The sequence below is a fragment of the Oxyura jamaicensis genome, chromosome 1 (genome assembly GCF_011077185.1).
Source record: "Oxyura jamaicensis isolate SHBP4307 breed ruddy duck chromosome 1, BPBGC_Ojam_1.0, whole genome shotgun sequence".
In the NCBI taxonomy this organism is placed as follows: domain Eukaryota; kingdom Metazoa; phylum Chordata; class Aves; order Anseriformes; family Anatidae; genus Oxyura; species Oxyura jamaicensis.
In genome coordinates, this window is record NC_048893.1 from 4,703,775 (window position 1) to 4,720,068 (window position 16,294).

The window sequence follows — 16,294 nt, forward strand, 5'->3', positions numbered from 1 at the left end:
TTTCACAGCTTATTATGTAAAATTAATGTAAATATCCAGAATCTCCATTTGGTAGCCTGCTTCTGCCTGGTTCCTGTATTTAAAAAATAGGCTTCTGAGATTGCCAAGTGAATTAGGGAGCTAATCCCTGTTTAGCTTGAGTGATTTAAATCTTTCTTTCATGCACATAACTCACTTAGACATTTAAGAAAATGAGACAGATGCTCCCTGTGTATGCAAGAGTTTCTGTATTTTTCTATCTATCTCCTTCTCCCTCACCCCACGCCAGTAGCTTTTAATTGATACGGCCAATTGATATTCCAGCCAAATATGACAGATGGGATAGCAGTCTCAAAGTTACTAGGGTCTGACATTAGGTCTTATGAAAATCACTCTAAGGAAAGAAAAGAACACCAACTAATGATTCCACTTAGGGAAAGAAAGAAATACGAGCTCTCATTAGACACTAGAGAATCCACATAGAAAAGTGAAAAATGTTTTATGAAAGCCCTAAGCACAAACAAGTCTTTAAGCAAAGTTTACGTCCATCCATGCACCATATATCCTTTGTAATGCATGTTTCAAAAACAGACACAAACTTTGTGTATTCTATTGGGTTTTGGTGTTTTTGTTTGTTTGTTTGTTTGTTGTTTTTTTTAGTATGGAAGCATTTTGTTTCCAAAATTGAAACATGAAAATTATAGACTGAGAAGATCAGATCAAATGTAATTTTTTTTTTTTTGTTTTGTTTTCTGATTACATTATAAGACTAAGGAAATAAGAATAAGGAAAAAAAAAAATTCTTCCCTTGAAAGTAACTCTCCACTGTCTTCCTAAATAACATTCTATTAAGTATTAATATTTATGGTTTAATAATACTTAACAAAGCTGAAAGGCTTACCTGTTTTTTATCAATGACCACTATTTTATTACTTGCCTAATGTGTTCTTTAGAAATCTAAAATGTCTCACTCCTTTTACCTTCTTTGGTGATAAACGAGATAAAGCCTCACATGAATCCTACTTTTATAGCCTATTCTTGTCTTCTGTTACAGGGTCTTATTCTGCACTGCCATTTTTACTGAGGAGGGTGCTATACCATTAAATATCTCCACTGAAATAGATATTGCTACTTCAGAAATAAGGTACTATGCTGTTCAACAGCAACACTGGTTCCAAAATGTCACCTTGCTTGCAGGGTGGGTATTGAAAACAAAAAAGTTATAGATAATAAATATACATAAATACCAAATCCTGTCATTTGGTTGAAACTTTACAAGAACATGGCAGGAATTTAATTGTAAGCACTACCAGTGCTGGTAATCCTTGAGATAGTAGTTCTGAAGTGTCCTTGGACGTGGTATGTTCTACTTTGTCCCAAGCATTTAGTCCTGCTTTCCATGGTTTTAAACAGCTCATAACTCAAACATGCTTGGACACTGTCATGGTTTTGGCTGGGATTAAATTATATATTTTTTTCATAATTTCCACCTCTCATAGAGCCGTGCTCCAAATGGACTATTGTTGTTTAACCTGGAAGGCTGCTCAGCACCACCCACCTGCTCGCTCCCTCTCTCCAGGTGGGATGTGGTTGAGAGTAGGAAAGGTGAAAGTGCGAGAACTCGTGGGTTGAGACAAAGACAGATTACTAGGTAGAGCAAAAGTCATGTGTGCAAGCAAAACAAGACAAAGAATTCATTCACTACTTCCCTTCAGCAGGCAGGTGTCAGCCACTTCCAGGAAAGAAGGGCTCATCATGTGTAATGGTTTATTGGGGAAGACAAACGCCATCACTCCCAATGTTCCTCCCTTCCTCCTTCTTTACCCAGCTTTTATTACTAAGCATGACACCACATGGTATAGGACATGTCTTTGGTCAGCCTGGACCAGCTGTCCTGGCTGTCTCCCCTCCCAACTCCTGGTGCACCCCCAGCACCCTCTCTGGCAAGGCAGCACGAGAAGCAGGAGAGTCCTTCGCTCTGTGCAAGGACTGCTCTGCATCATCTGAAACATTTGTGTGTTATCACCATTTCCATCAAAAATCCAAAACACAGCCTCTTTTGTGAGCCTGTATGAAGAAAATTAACTCTTAGACAAAACCATGACAGACACACCAGACTCATCATCCCCTAGAGAATTCATTTAGGTTGTGCTTGAATTTCTGCTTGTAAGATTCCTATTGCAAGTTGAAGATAACCCCCTTTGGTCAAAGAGTAGTTTCAGCCCATCCATAATAGACAGACTGATAAGTCCAGATGAGGACTTTTGTAATCAATGTGAGAAAGAACATATTACTGCTTTGAAAATCCATTGTAAATAAATGTCTGTGTCTTGTTCTCAATTGTATACTAACAGAAATGCAACTATTTGCTTTTTACAGCGTGAGGGGGTTTGCTGTGCCTTGAGCGTGAATGCATGGGGTTTAAATTTGACACATTTCATCATATCATTGATAGGGTCTTGGTTCCTATTCTTAATTAACAGTGCTACTTTTAAAATAAAAATAATGTGCAGCTATTGCTGCTCAGCAGTTTTTATCATTCCTTGGAAGAAACAGCACATTTGACTAGTAGCAATTTCTGGTTGATGACCTTTACAGTATCACAGACTTTTAGGCTTTGTTGATGTTGTTTTGTTTTGCTTTTTTTTGTAAACACATATCATTTCTTTGTCACGTCTTTGGATGGGACTTGTCTGCCCTATTTTAGTTGTGCAAGGATGAGGTGGCTGTCACAACTATTTGACCATCTATTTTAGGATTAGGTGAACCTTTCCGTGAAGGTGCCAACCTTTCCACTATCTACATGACACCTAGGCCATGTGTTTCCATTCCAGAAGGATGAAATAAAATGATGAGTACTGCTCTCCATAGAATTACCCACGTATGCATTAGCACATGTGAATGCATGCATGAATATCTACTTTGAATAGTTTTATATTTTTAAAGTTTGGGAATTTTAAAAGATAAATAAAAATGGTAGAATTATTTTCTTGTTTGTCTCTGCCCAAAGTTCTGACACAGTAATTCAGGATTTTCCCAAACCCACGGCATTAGAAGCAAATGGCTTACATTATTCTTTGAGATGGGAAAAATACAGTTCTAAACTTATAAATTCTTGCTAAACTTTGTAACTGAAGAAAAAATATTGTGTTTTCTTATCACCAGCTAAGATTAATATCTCCAAGATTTCTCCTGGGACTCCTGGCACATACTCAAATGCTCTGAATCTCAAACTGACACTATCTTCTGTGATGAAGAAAGGCTCTCTTGTACTGTTTTCACTTTGCGGATGTAGTAGTGAGGCTCAAAGGCATCATTCAGAACATAAACCTTAGCAAAAGCTACATAACTCCATAGTTTCTGAAGAGAGAAAAGGTCCTCTAGATGATGGCTCAGCAGCTTCACTTCCTCAGGCAAAAGGAAATATCATGAATATCCCTCCTATGAGAATGCTGTCCTGTTCCTCAAAGAATTTAGTTATCTGAATGCCACCTTTCTAGGGTGCACATGAAGCACTTTGATGAACTGGACCTAAACAATTAGTTTATGATTATTCCAATAATCCGTGCTTAAAAACATGTGTTCATATTATTGTCACTGGCTGTATAGTTGACTATATTTATTTTCAAGTAGAGAATTAGAAGTATCATTTCATTCCTGTTGGTTAAAAGTGTTCTATGCATTTATTTTTTGCCATATTCTTGAGACAGGTTTTTATGAATGAAAGGTCAACTCTATGAATTTGCGACTTTAAATATGTCAAAAATAAGTGTGGTACTTTAAAGAAATATCATGTCTAACTATAAAACTCCAAGATAATAATCTTTGAAAAAAAAAATCCTTCAGAAGTAGTTCAAGCTTTCTGATTGATTTTTTTATTATTTTTATTTTATTTTATTATTTTTTTTTCCCAGAGTTGATTTGATTAATATAATGAGGAAGTATTCTTGAATGGGGTTATGTCTAGTGGCATCCTCCAAGGGTTTAAGCTAGATTGATACAATTTTATTATTATTATTATTATTATTTATTTTTTTTCCTGTTGCAAAGGTTACTGAATTAGTAAGTGAAGAAAAGTCACATTATAGCTGAGAAAGTGTCTGTATGATGTAGTTAAATGGCTGCAACCAAACAGGACATATTTTAATAAAGACAAAAGAAAAATAATTGACATGGGAAATTAGAATGAAGGTAAGAGGTAAAGAATTGGGTCTGTGAATTACTCTAGGAAACACTGGCACAACAGATTTGTTAATATCTGCACTGGCAGTGTGACTTCAGTTATGGAAATAACTTTTCACTGACCACAGTTACAGGTAGCACACACTAGTGCCTGCTTGAACCCACCTGTGTAGGGAGCTCCCCATCTTCTGCGACCTAGCTTCAGCCTCAGAACAGCTTCCCAGACCCTGCTAAAGGAATGAAGAGAAGGAGTTGAGCATCTTCCTTCCAAGGCGTAGAAAGGGCAAACACTCTGATCACTGACTCCAGTAATATGATCCTGAGGGGATGAGAGCAAAAGCAGATATGCAAAATTAATAAGGTCTTCAGGCTCTGGTCTCTTCTTTATCTGTAAGAGACACATAAAGAAGATAACCCTATTTCTATTCTGCTTTGATGAGCATATTAATAACCTCAGATTACCCAAGCTGAGGTGGATGTCGCACAACCGATAGGTAGACATTTCACACGATTTAAAGTCAGACATATGTATGCCTCCACATACACCCCCGACAGATTATAGCTTAAGTCTTTTGAGCAAGCTTACTTTGCTAATATTTAAGACAGGTACAGTGATGAATAGCCTCATGAATACAGAGAAATCTGTGGTAGCTATGAAGCTGCTGTCGGTAGAGATAGATTGAGTAATAACTCTGTTCTGGGAAATGCAAGAAGGAAAGGGTATGGTGATTTATTAAGTCCAATGAACATATACTGTTTAACAAGTATAGCAAGTGGAAGTGAATAATACATGAAAACTGCTAGGCCTTAAATTTATGAATAGAAAACTGCAGATTAAATCCATAGTAGTGGAATAGTAAGTGAAGAAGCTGAAGAGTGACAAGTTATAATGGGCAGTGGGGCCAACAAAGAACCTGATTACAATTGTCTAGATGTCGTAGAGCCTTAGGCACAAGGAAAACTCGATTGACACTTGAAAACCATGTAAAACTTTTTGGTGTAGCTAAGGGGCCTGTTATGTGTTACACTCATAGCATGTGGTGCTTAACTTATGGCTTTCTTCCACACTGGAAATGAGTCATAAGTGCTGCTTCAAGCTGTTTTGATTTTGATGACAACTCCAAAAATATAAAGCAACCATGAGCTCCCTACAGCAAGCTGTTTCCTGTCCAAATAACATGCCAACCTATCTAACCTCCAGGTTTTCTGGCCTGACAGACTTGTGAGGGTTTTCTCAGGCCCTAACACCAAAATCTCACTTTTGAGTCTAACTTCAAATATCTCAGCACATCTAGACCTCAAGCTGTGCATAGGTTGTTGAGAAGAGCAAAATAAATGAGTGGTGATCTCTGAAATTCTCTGGAAGAATCTGAGCTCCTGATATCCACCATCACTGATAAGTTTAATTTACACTTCTTTTTTCTGACTCATATGCCTGACCAAACAAGAAAGGAATAGCCTGGATGGAAATGTTTGACTCTTCAAGTCTCAGAGATGCATGTATATCACACTGAGAATTCCTGCAGAATTTCCTCTGCTGTTCAAGTCTGGATTCCCAATTGCATATGGCTTTAACCAGCCATTAAACACAGTTCATTCACAGATTCATTGTGTCTAAAGCCAGTGGGGACCACTGGATCATTTGGTCATACATCTTGAAACTTCACCAGCTTACTTTTGTACTGAGCCTAATAAATTGATTTTATTTACATTGTACCATGCAAAAATGTAACTGGAATATCTGAACACATAGATATTGAGGTGTAGTAATACATTCCACTGGTTAAATGTTGTCTCTGTGTTCTGAATTGCCTGTGCTAATGCTACTCATCATTTTCTCTGATGATATTGAAATATCATCATGCAGTCACCTACCATTCCTGCAGCTCATGACCTAAACAAAAAGCCTCCTTTTCTAAAGCTTCCTCTGAGATTCTGCAGTGATTTAGTAACTTAATTTTTCAGTGCCAGCATGCAGAACACAGCGCAGTATTCCCAAATGTGATGATGACTTCCCATTGAAAATACTTAGTAAAACCTTCCTCTCTTCCACTCTTTATTTTGCTTTATGTATATCACTCAAATTCACCTGTATTTTCACCAAAGAATGAATTCAAACCATTTTGACACATATTTTTTCACAGATCCATCTTGATTAGAGCTGACTATAGTTCAATCAGTTCCAGCCATTATTATACTTCCTGTCATTTTGTTTAGGATTGAGAGATTAGTTACTTAAGTCACTGGTATTTTTCAAATCATCTGGAATTTTTACATTATTCTAATAATATTTTTAAACTTACAACAATGGAAAAAAGATCTCATCAGACTTACAAAGCTTTCAAAGACTTGGATATGGGCCTGCAGATTTAAAAATATTTACTCCCCAGTGGATGTTGTGTAATACCTTCCTTGATGATTAATGGAATGAGAAGTATTTCATTGTCATCTTCATGTGATACAATTTGTTTCATTCCAAAGTTAATATCTGATGTATGTAAGAAGTACTAGTACTTTTTATACAGTGTTATTAACAGTTTTTCAACATTCATCTAGTAATTAGCCCAAATCAGCTATATACTTTTTTTTACTAACATATTACAGCTAGCAATGAATAAACAAAATGAAAAAGCCCTGTCCTGTTTGACATGTGTTAAACAATTTCTTTTTCAGAAAAAAAAAAAAAACATCAAATGTAAAAACTTTTTTTTTATAATTATTTTTTTTTTTATTTTTTTATTTTTTAATGGAAATGTGCTATATATCTGCCATGCATTATTTCAAGTGGGATTCATTTGGCCTTACTGCATTTGTCCAAAATTGAGCGATTCCAACCAAAGGTAGTTATTCAATGCTCTTTTATTACTTAAAGGGAGAGAAATAGACAACTTTGTTGGATGTGATGAATCAGGGCTATGAGAAGAGCTTTTATCTTTCTTATACAATTATTCACCAAACATAACTTGGGATTTTCAGGTTTGGAACAATAATTAAATATATATATATATCTTCCTAACAACCTCCCCAAGTCAAGCTCTACTGGTATTTTATATGTATATAAATATATTCCTCCCTCAGCACTTTACAGACATTTAAAACATGATTCTGGAAGATTCACTGAGCTTCCAGGACTGGTATTGCTCAGTGGGGCTCAAGATATGAAGGTGGGATCACAAGAAGTTTCTGCAGAAAAAAAAATACATATATTTTTGATTTGAAATTTTTACTAGAAAATAATCTTTCACACTTTTTGCTGATGGCAATAAAAGAACTGAAAACAAACTGTTTGTAAGCAGAGATCCTTTCTCTTGTCTAGGAAAAAATAGTATATGCTGGAGCCACAGAGGAAGCTTCGATCTTTTTACTGAAGTTTGAAGGAGTTCAATAAAGACTTCAGAAGGAGGTTGTCTGGACATCTGCTTATTTTAGCCAGAAGACCCATCTGAAAACTTTCCCATATTCTCCTTTCTCAGTCTTCCTTTTTTCATTTTTCACCTCCTTCAAAAGAAAAGCAATAAGAAGTTCTTTACAAATCTCAGTCTACACAGGCACTGGAATGTCTGAATGGTTTCTAATCCTGTAATTTTGTACACGCAGAGTGCCTCATGCAGTGGAGCTTTTACTGCTTTGTAAGTGGTTCCATTTTAACTCTCTTACTCCTCCAGTTTAAGGTTACACTGTACTTGAAAACACCATCTTAATTATACTTCAATAGCAACTTCATAGTTTTTTTGTTCCTCTTTCAAGTGTTTGAAATGAGTGCATAACTACTCCCTGAGGTTGTCTCTATTAGCTTAGTATAGAACTGCTCGTCTTCATTTCACGTGTAGAGTTTTGAAGGAGACGGCAGCTTTCAGCAGGTATTAGTCACACTGAGTCCACTGAGTACAAGGGCTTATGTGAGACTTAAATGGTGCCAGAGGACTTGGGCCAGGTCACTACTTCCAAATGAGTTGTGCTCAGATGAGTGATCCCATTGACTACTGAACTGAAAGATGCCCAAATTGAGGATAGCCAAGTGAAATCCTGAAAGGTGATAGAGCTGTCTGTGATACTTGTTAGCATCAAATGTACATTTTAATGCAGATTTTCTCTCTGTGAATAACTGCTCCACTTCCCACAATTTGAGGATGATGATTTCAGATGAATTGGATAGGATTTACTGCTTCTACATGGTTTCATGGAACAGGATAGAAGCAAAGTTCAACACCCAAAGTCAAGCTGCCACACCTGAAATATAAAATTGCCAAAGGTTCGTATGGGCAAGAATCTTTTTACCTTTCAAATTATTAATAAGGTAACAGTTTAGCAGTGAATGCAAGCATATACACACTATATTATTCTCAGGGGATAAAGAGAGAGACTAATGTTCTTTTTAACCAAGGCCAAATTTCATAATCCACAGTCAAATGTTCCTTTAAAGTAGTGATTACAAGCTCCTGAAACTTAGTTCATTATTCCTGAGTTCATGGCCCCTGAAAGAAAATATCATCCACACCTATTTCAGATTCCTCATGGGGGTCACCTTTATTGTTACAGTTATCATTATATATGTTTGTATCTTTTTATGGTAACACTTCCAGGCTACAACAGAGGTTATTGCACTTGGCTTTCTGTGAGCCCAAAAGATCTTGTGATCTAAATAGGAAAATTATATATCCATCTTCAGTGACTATTTTGACCTTTCTCAGATTGCCAGCCTCCCAGACACCTTTATGGCAATGACTCTCCTGCTGGGCTAATTACCTCTAATTGTGCTGTTCCAGTTATCTTGGTAGGCTCGCTATTTGTCATAGAATGTCCTAATATGGACATTAGTGAGATAAGAAATCTTGTTCCCAGACTGCTGTCAGTTGCTTGCTAAGACAAGGAACTTTGGTAAAAGTTCTGTAGATAACCTTGGTAATAGTTCTGGAAGGGCAGGTTTGCTAGCACAGTTTAGATACCTTAAAAGAAACCGAAATCTATTTAAAAGCAAAAGGAATTGACTGGACCTTCACATATCAATAGAGTTTTCCAAGCATGTAGTACAGTTTACAAAACAGGTCTACCTCATTTCACTAGTAAAAAATGTGAAGAGCTTCTTTATAAGGAGAGCAATATTTCTTATGTTTTGTTCTTTCACAACAGGCAAGAAAAGAATTAGAAGTCTCATCCAGGCTATATGAGGACCAATGTTATTTGACAAATGTGGTCTGGTTAAGATTACAAATAGCAATGGAGAAAGTTGACCACCTGTGTTATTCAGAGCATTCTGTTTATTCAGGATAAAAACAAACTACAGAATAATAAGGGATAAATGAAGATTGAAAATGTAATTTATTATCAAAAAAAAAAAAAAAAGAAAAGAAAAGAAATGAAATTGAGAAATATCAGCCTTAACTTTATATATACAGTGATGAACTGTTCTGTATCTGCCAGAAATTAGATCATGAGATTATAATCAATGATTATAAAAAAAAAATAAAAATAAAAATGTTCAAACAAACAAACAAAAACCCAACAACAACAAAACAAACAAACAAAAATGCTTAGTGTTTAGGAGTGGTTAAAATGTGTATTTTGGCAATAATTCAGAAAAGAATACAAGTAAATGAGGAAAACTTTTTAGAAATAGAATAGAAGTCAAAGGAAAAGGAGAGGGGAAGGGGAAAGGGAAGGGGAAGAGGAAGGGGAAGAGGAAGGGGAAGGGGGAAGGGAAGGGAAGGGAAGGGAAGGGAAGGGAAGGGAAGGGATGGGGCAATATTTTCTTTATCTCTCTGTCCGTCTCCTTCCATGCTGTATTTCGCTCTGTTACAAGGTTCATTTCCTTCAGGAGATGGGTGATTATGTGGGCTCAGTTGTGTCTTAAACTGGATGATTCCAGTGCCAGTTTTTTCTCTCCTGCTTGATCACCAGACAGAAGTAACTACTCTTTCTGCAGAAATAGCTACTCCTCCTATTTCAATATACCTAAGGAGTAAGTACACATCCATCCTGGATTTTGCTGGTAATGTTTATACCTCTGGTGTTAGCCTGTTCAGGGCTGTGCAGGACTTCTCTAATCCATTCCTAGCTTAGGCTGAATGCAGAAGCACGTGTTCTGACTACCCAACTGAAACTAGAGAACTATCCAGGACTGTGAACTCAGCCTGTCCTAATTAGATCTACTGCATTTTGTGAGTTTTGCTATTTGCCACCTTCACAGTTTCCAGCAGACCCAAGAGGTATAAGCAAGCTCAGCTAAGCAAGCAGGCACAACAGGTATAAGCAAGCTCAGCAGTTCTGATGTCTGACACACCAGCATTTGACCCGAGACCTTCAGAGCTAAAAGCCTGAACAACTGTCTTACACTAATGAATCATACTCACTACAGACAAGCACAGAGGAAAACTGTAGCGCTCACTCCTCAAAGAGGTTATGTGAAGTTCTCATCTGTTTTGACACCTCTGCTAAAAGGAAGCCAACATATTTTTCAAAAGAAAGAAAATATTAAAACCCTCTTTCTCAAACTTCTTCTCCACGTGGCATCAGTGCAGCCCACGCGTGATCTCTCTTGTACAGCCTCAGTAAGTCCTGGCTTGCTTCAAGGAACATACATAAGGAAACTAACGAGACAAAGCACAGGTGAAGTAGCCCACTAATTTTAAAAGGTTGACTACTACTTGTGTACAGCTTTACTTGAAAAATATCAGGTGCCTTTGGGGAGGAGAACTGCAGTCTCCAGGAATGAACACCCATGGATAAATATTAAAGCATATGATAAACATTCCCAGCATTTGATCATACTGTGCAACCCCAAAAGTATCACAGAAAAAAATAACTTTTACACAGTACTAATAAACAATTTTATAATTGTGTGAAAATACATATTCCTATATCAAATTCTCTTTTGGTGAAATTCTTAAAAGCACTACAAACAACAGCAAAATCCCTTTTTCCATTTATTCCCCTCATGCTTGGACAAATACATAAACCTGGTCCTTAATAACAACACTTGTTTTATGGATTTGAAGAAAATGCATTGCCTCCTTTTTCACCACTTGGAGAGCAGATGACAACTTCCTACATTTTCTCATGTCACATAAGCAGCATGTATCAGTGTCAGGCAGAAGGTGTTCCTTGACTGGAAAATCTCCAGTAATCACAGGAGAAAGTCAGAGAGTTAATCAGCAAGGCAGCAATGACAGAATGTTTCTTTATTTCTCACAGCTCTTAGGTCATTGCCTTGCTCCATGCCTACCCATTTAAAAGACATAGTCAGTTTGACCTCCTGAGGTTTGAAATCTTACTTTTACAGCCATGATAGGTTATCCTGAAGTAGTTTGAATCTGTCAAATATCTCTTCATTACAGAATTATCACTAATGACATATTATATTGAAAAATATCAGATTTATTAAAGAATTGTTTTCACTCCTGGAATACTGTGTTGCCTGTCTGCCTTAACATTTTCCTGTAGAGTTTTCAAGAAGAAAACTTGCCAAAAAGTGTTTAAGGTATTAGATCTTGCTGATAAATAATCTCAAACTGTCAGAAGAGTGATAAAGACCCTGGGATAAAACTGTGTGTAATCAGCAGCCTTGTTTGCAACCTCAGGAACTAGGAAAGGATTTACTGGGTCTGGACACTGAGCAGACCCTTTCCTTGGAGACACTTTTGTTCCCCATACCCATTCTCTTGCTGAGCACAGAACGTCAATCAGTGAGTTTATAGCCTCATCCAACTTCAACATGTGCTTCTAGGTTTTAAAAACGCCAACTGTTGCCTTCTCTCAGGAGACAATGTTTTTACAGAGCTGATAGAAATTCTGAAATGCAGACTGGTACTGTTTTGGGTGTATTAGTCAGAAGCTCAGCAGTGGAACAGAAGTTAATTTTACATTAAGAGTGAAGAGAAAAGTAAAAATATAGAAATACGATGCAGGTTTATATGGGGTCATGGGAAGAAAAATACTTTGCATTTAAATATCAAATGACTCTAGAAAACAAACAAACAAACAAACAAACAAAAAACACTCAGATGGCATTTTTAGGACTGCTTTTATTCTAACATTTTCCTATTTTTCTGTGTCGTTGTTTTCCATTAAGATCAAACTGTCATTCCTAATTGAAAGTATGGAGTTGCACTGGGGTAAAATAAGGCAGGATTTTGACTTTAAGAATTGGCCACATAAGAGATGTCTTTTATGAATAACAGAAGAATTATCAGGTCAAACTTTGATGCTTGGCAAAACATTTTTATTTAGAAATCATTTGTCAAAAATCTCTGTTGTCTCTAGCAATCCTTTCTAATCTCAACTGAACAACTTTGATCAGCACACTGCCCCATATTTCGCTCCAGCGTAGCTCTGTATATGACAAGTATTTAAGCTGAGTACAGGGACAATATCTCACAAGGCATGACTAGAGGAATGAGACCTGAGAAACTGCGCCATGGTCTGAGAGTCCTGAGATTAGACATCTGCATTGTTTCCTCCTGTTTCCACTATTTCACAGCTGTAAGTGACATATGGCACCAGCAGACATGGAAGCAAACATGAGACAATGCTTTAGGTATTATAGGCATAAGCTCATATTTTCTTGCCTTTCCCTACCATGTCAAACCACATTCTCTCCTGCTGTATAAATCTACATCATCCCTGGTATAAACCCAGACACATGTCTTACCCTCTTTAGCTGTTCATTGCAGCTATAACCCTATTCTGAAGATACACAAATATAAGTGTGTACATTGAGATGCTTACATGTTACCTAGAGTATTTAAGGATGCTATAGTCAATGGACAATTAATCAATACTGTCAGTGAAGTTTACTGATCTGCACATTTGACCAAATAAAGGTTGATAGTATTTTTCAGTGAGATTACTGTCTTTGAAGGACTGCTAGGTGTATTGAGACTCCACTCAGTGACATATACCAAACTCCTGATGTCATTCAGTATGTACTAAGGAGTTCAAAACATTAGCTTGGCCTTGACAAATATGACATAGAGCTTAAGGGAGAGCCATGTCCTTCTGGACCAACAGCTGGGAAGGCACCAGGATAATCTTGGGCATTTCAAATGTTGCCGTATACCCATGTGTGAGTAATCAAATCAGGCCATAAATCTCCTCTTGCTACAAGAGAGCTTAAACTTACAGCTGTCATGTAGATGCCTGCATATAGAAAATGTATACTCATAATGCAAGGGGTTGAGGGTTCTACTTGGTTTTTCTTTCAGTGAAGAAGGTTGAAGTCCCTCATGAGAACAAAGACTAGTGATTGTGAGGCTTCTCCCAACTGCCTATAGAATATTTAACCTGCTCTTCATCTTGTCTGAGCAGTCTATAGGAGAGTCCCACCACGACTTCCATCATGTTGACTCTCCCCTTGTTCTTACCCATAAACATTCAACCCTATTGTCACCATCATTAAAGTCAAGGCAATCAAAATACACTCTAACACACAGGACTACCCCATTGCTTCTCCTTCCCAGCCTGTCTCTTCTGAAGAGTTTATAGACATCCATTGCAGCACTCCAGCTGGGCGAGTCAACCCACCATGTTTCTGTGATGAGCAACTGTATCACAGCTTTCCTGCTGCACAACATCTTTCAGCTCTTTCTCTTTGTTGTCCGTACTGTGCGTGCACTGATTTAGATGCACTTCAGTTCACTAGTAATCCTGTCACCTTTTAGGGGGTGAAGCCCTAATTTCTACATGACCATTCTCAGGCATGGCACTTCTGTGATTTCTAACAATAACCCTTGTGTCTTTGCTGTCACATGACTCTCCAACCCCTATCTCCACTGGGATGTCAGACTGAAGGACCTTGTTAACACACTGGCCCACAACCATATGTGTACTGACCCATGGCTTATCTTTAGCAATCCTGGTTTCATCCCTTTTCCCTTTCAAATTTAGCTTAAAGCTCTTTCAATAAGCCCTGCTAACTCCCGTGCAAAAATCCTTTCCTCCCTTTGAGACTTTTTTCCACTGTCTGTTGCCAGTGGTGCTGGTGTCATGTTAAATGTCTCATGATCAAAAAATCCAAAGTCCTACCAGTGACAACTGGCTCAGAGACATATATTGATCTGCTGGCTCTTCCTGTTTCCTTTCCTCATCATTCCCTGCAAATGGAGGGACAGAGGAGGACACTGCTCGTGCTCCTGTTCTGTTGACTAGTTGTCCCAAGTCTCTTAATTGCCCTTGGACTTCATGTTGAAACTCCATCACTGCCTACCTGGAAAATCAATAATAGATAATAATCTGAGGGCCACACTAGGATAGGAAGCTTTATCTTCAAGCCATCTAATGCCATTTTAGATTTCCTAAGATATCCCATCTGACATCCATCTGCTCTCCCAGAAAGGTATGGTTCTCCCATGGGTCTTGCATTACACCTTCCAGGCCTGCACAGATGTTCTGGATACCTCAGGGAATTTCGAATGACGGTAAATGACTGGTTTTAGGCAACTAAATCAAATCCTAAGTGAAAGCTGTATGTGTCCCTATCTGAACCATCTGTCTAGACTTACCTTATTGTCAACATAATCACTGGAATTCCAGTTACATTCCATTTGACCAAAAGAAGGTGTTTAAATTAGAATATGATTAATAACTCCCTTCTCTTCTCCCTCACAGTTTTCTTTGGTCATTTATGCCTAGTGGAAGTAGAAGTTAAAGTACAAGTCTTGATTAGTTACTCATATTATCAGGTGGCATTTTCATACATCTAGTCCAAATGAAAATGGTAAGACAAATAATAATAATAATAATAATAATAATAATAATAATAATAATAAAGGCCAAAGGAAAATTGGGTCCTCTATTCCTTCCACCCAGGTATAGTTAGTGATTATGACCAAGTCTAGATAATGAGATGTATGGAAATGGAAATAAAATCTGGTGAAGAATTTTCTGATGGATTTATGTTTCTGTCTGTTGTGATCAATAACCCATTTATCTCTGACTATAAGCATTATATCAGTTTATATAATTCTGCATATGCCAGGTAGACCTATTCAAATCCAGTAAAACCAAACTAATCTTTAATTGTCTACGTGCCACCAAATTCTGCAGAACCTCTCTTTCAAATTTGTTTCTGTTTCCGTGACCAGCAGAAGAATTAAAATCACAGGTAAATTAACCTCCAGATTCCGAGCTCTCTTTACACTTGTGCAAGCAGCCTCAACATTTCACAACAGTAATCTGACATTTTATTTTACTTTTTGTTGGAAAATGAAGAGACCTTGATAGATTGAAAACTTGACAAAAATATTGTAGGAATAATACTTGTAACTCTAAATGTCTCTAAATGTTCTAGTTAAGTATTGTGTATTGTTACTAATATCTACTTTTTTTTTTTTTTTTTTTTTTTTTGGTAATGCAGAGGAAGCCTAATTGAGTGATTAATCTTTGACCTATACATGTAGGAAGTAATTTGAACAACACCTTTTAAGAAGTCTAGCCTTCTCTGTAGCATGCACATCGCTTTCATTAACATTAAATACAGTTACATGCGCACATAAGCTACTAAGTAGATATTAATTGGCTAAGAAATAATCCACTATTTATTCTCCTTGAAGCTAGTGTTTAGGAACACCATTTTGGCATGCTACATTTACAACTTTTTGAGGGTGTGTTTGTTCATTTTCCTTTAACTATTTAAATTATCAAATTTCTTCAGTGACTTCAGTGACTTGCTTCAGTGTATACAGCCATTTAGAAGAAAGAAGGTTCAGTAGTTAACTTCAATAATTTTTTTCTGCTTCCATGTCTTTTTATTGACCAATTCCTATAAAACATCATCAATATCTTAACTGAAAACTGATCAACTAATAACATCAGAGGAAAATATTTCTGTGTCTGCAGTCCAAATTACTTTGTGACTGTAGAAAAGGTAGTTTGAAAGAAAATATAGATTACTTCTTTATGTCTCAGAAAGTTTATCCAAAAGACACTGTTCTTTCTTTGTAGCAGTTAACCCATCCAAAACATCAGGCTGTGAAAATAAGGCAACTAACTTAGTGGTACAAGAGCTATAACCTTACATTAAGCATGTTATCTTAATGGACCACTTACAAATAAAAATTGCTTAATTATCACATCAGATTGCCATTGAAATTGGGTTCAGGATTCCCAGTAGCTTTTACAAATCACAACCTTAATCTAA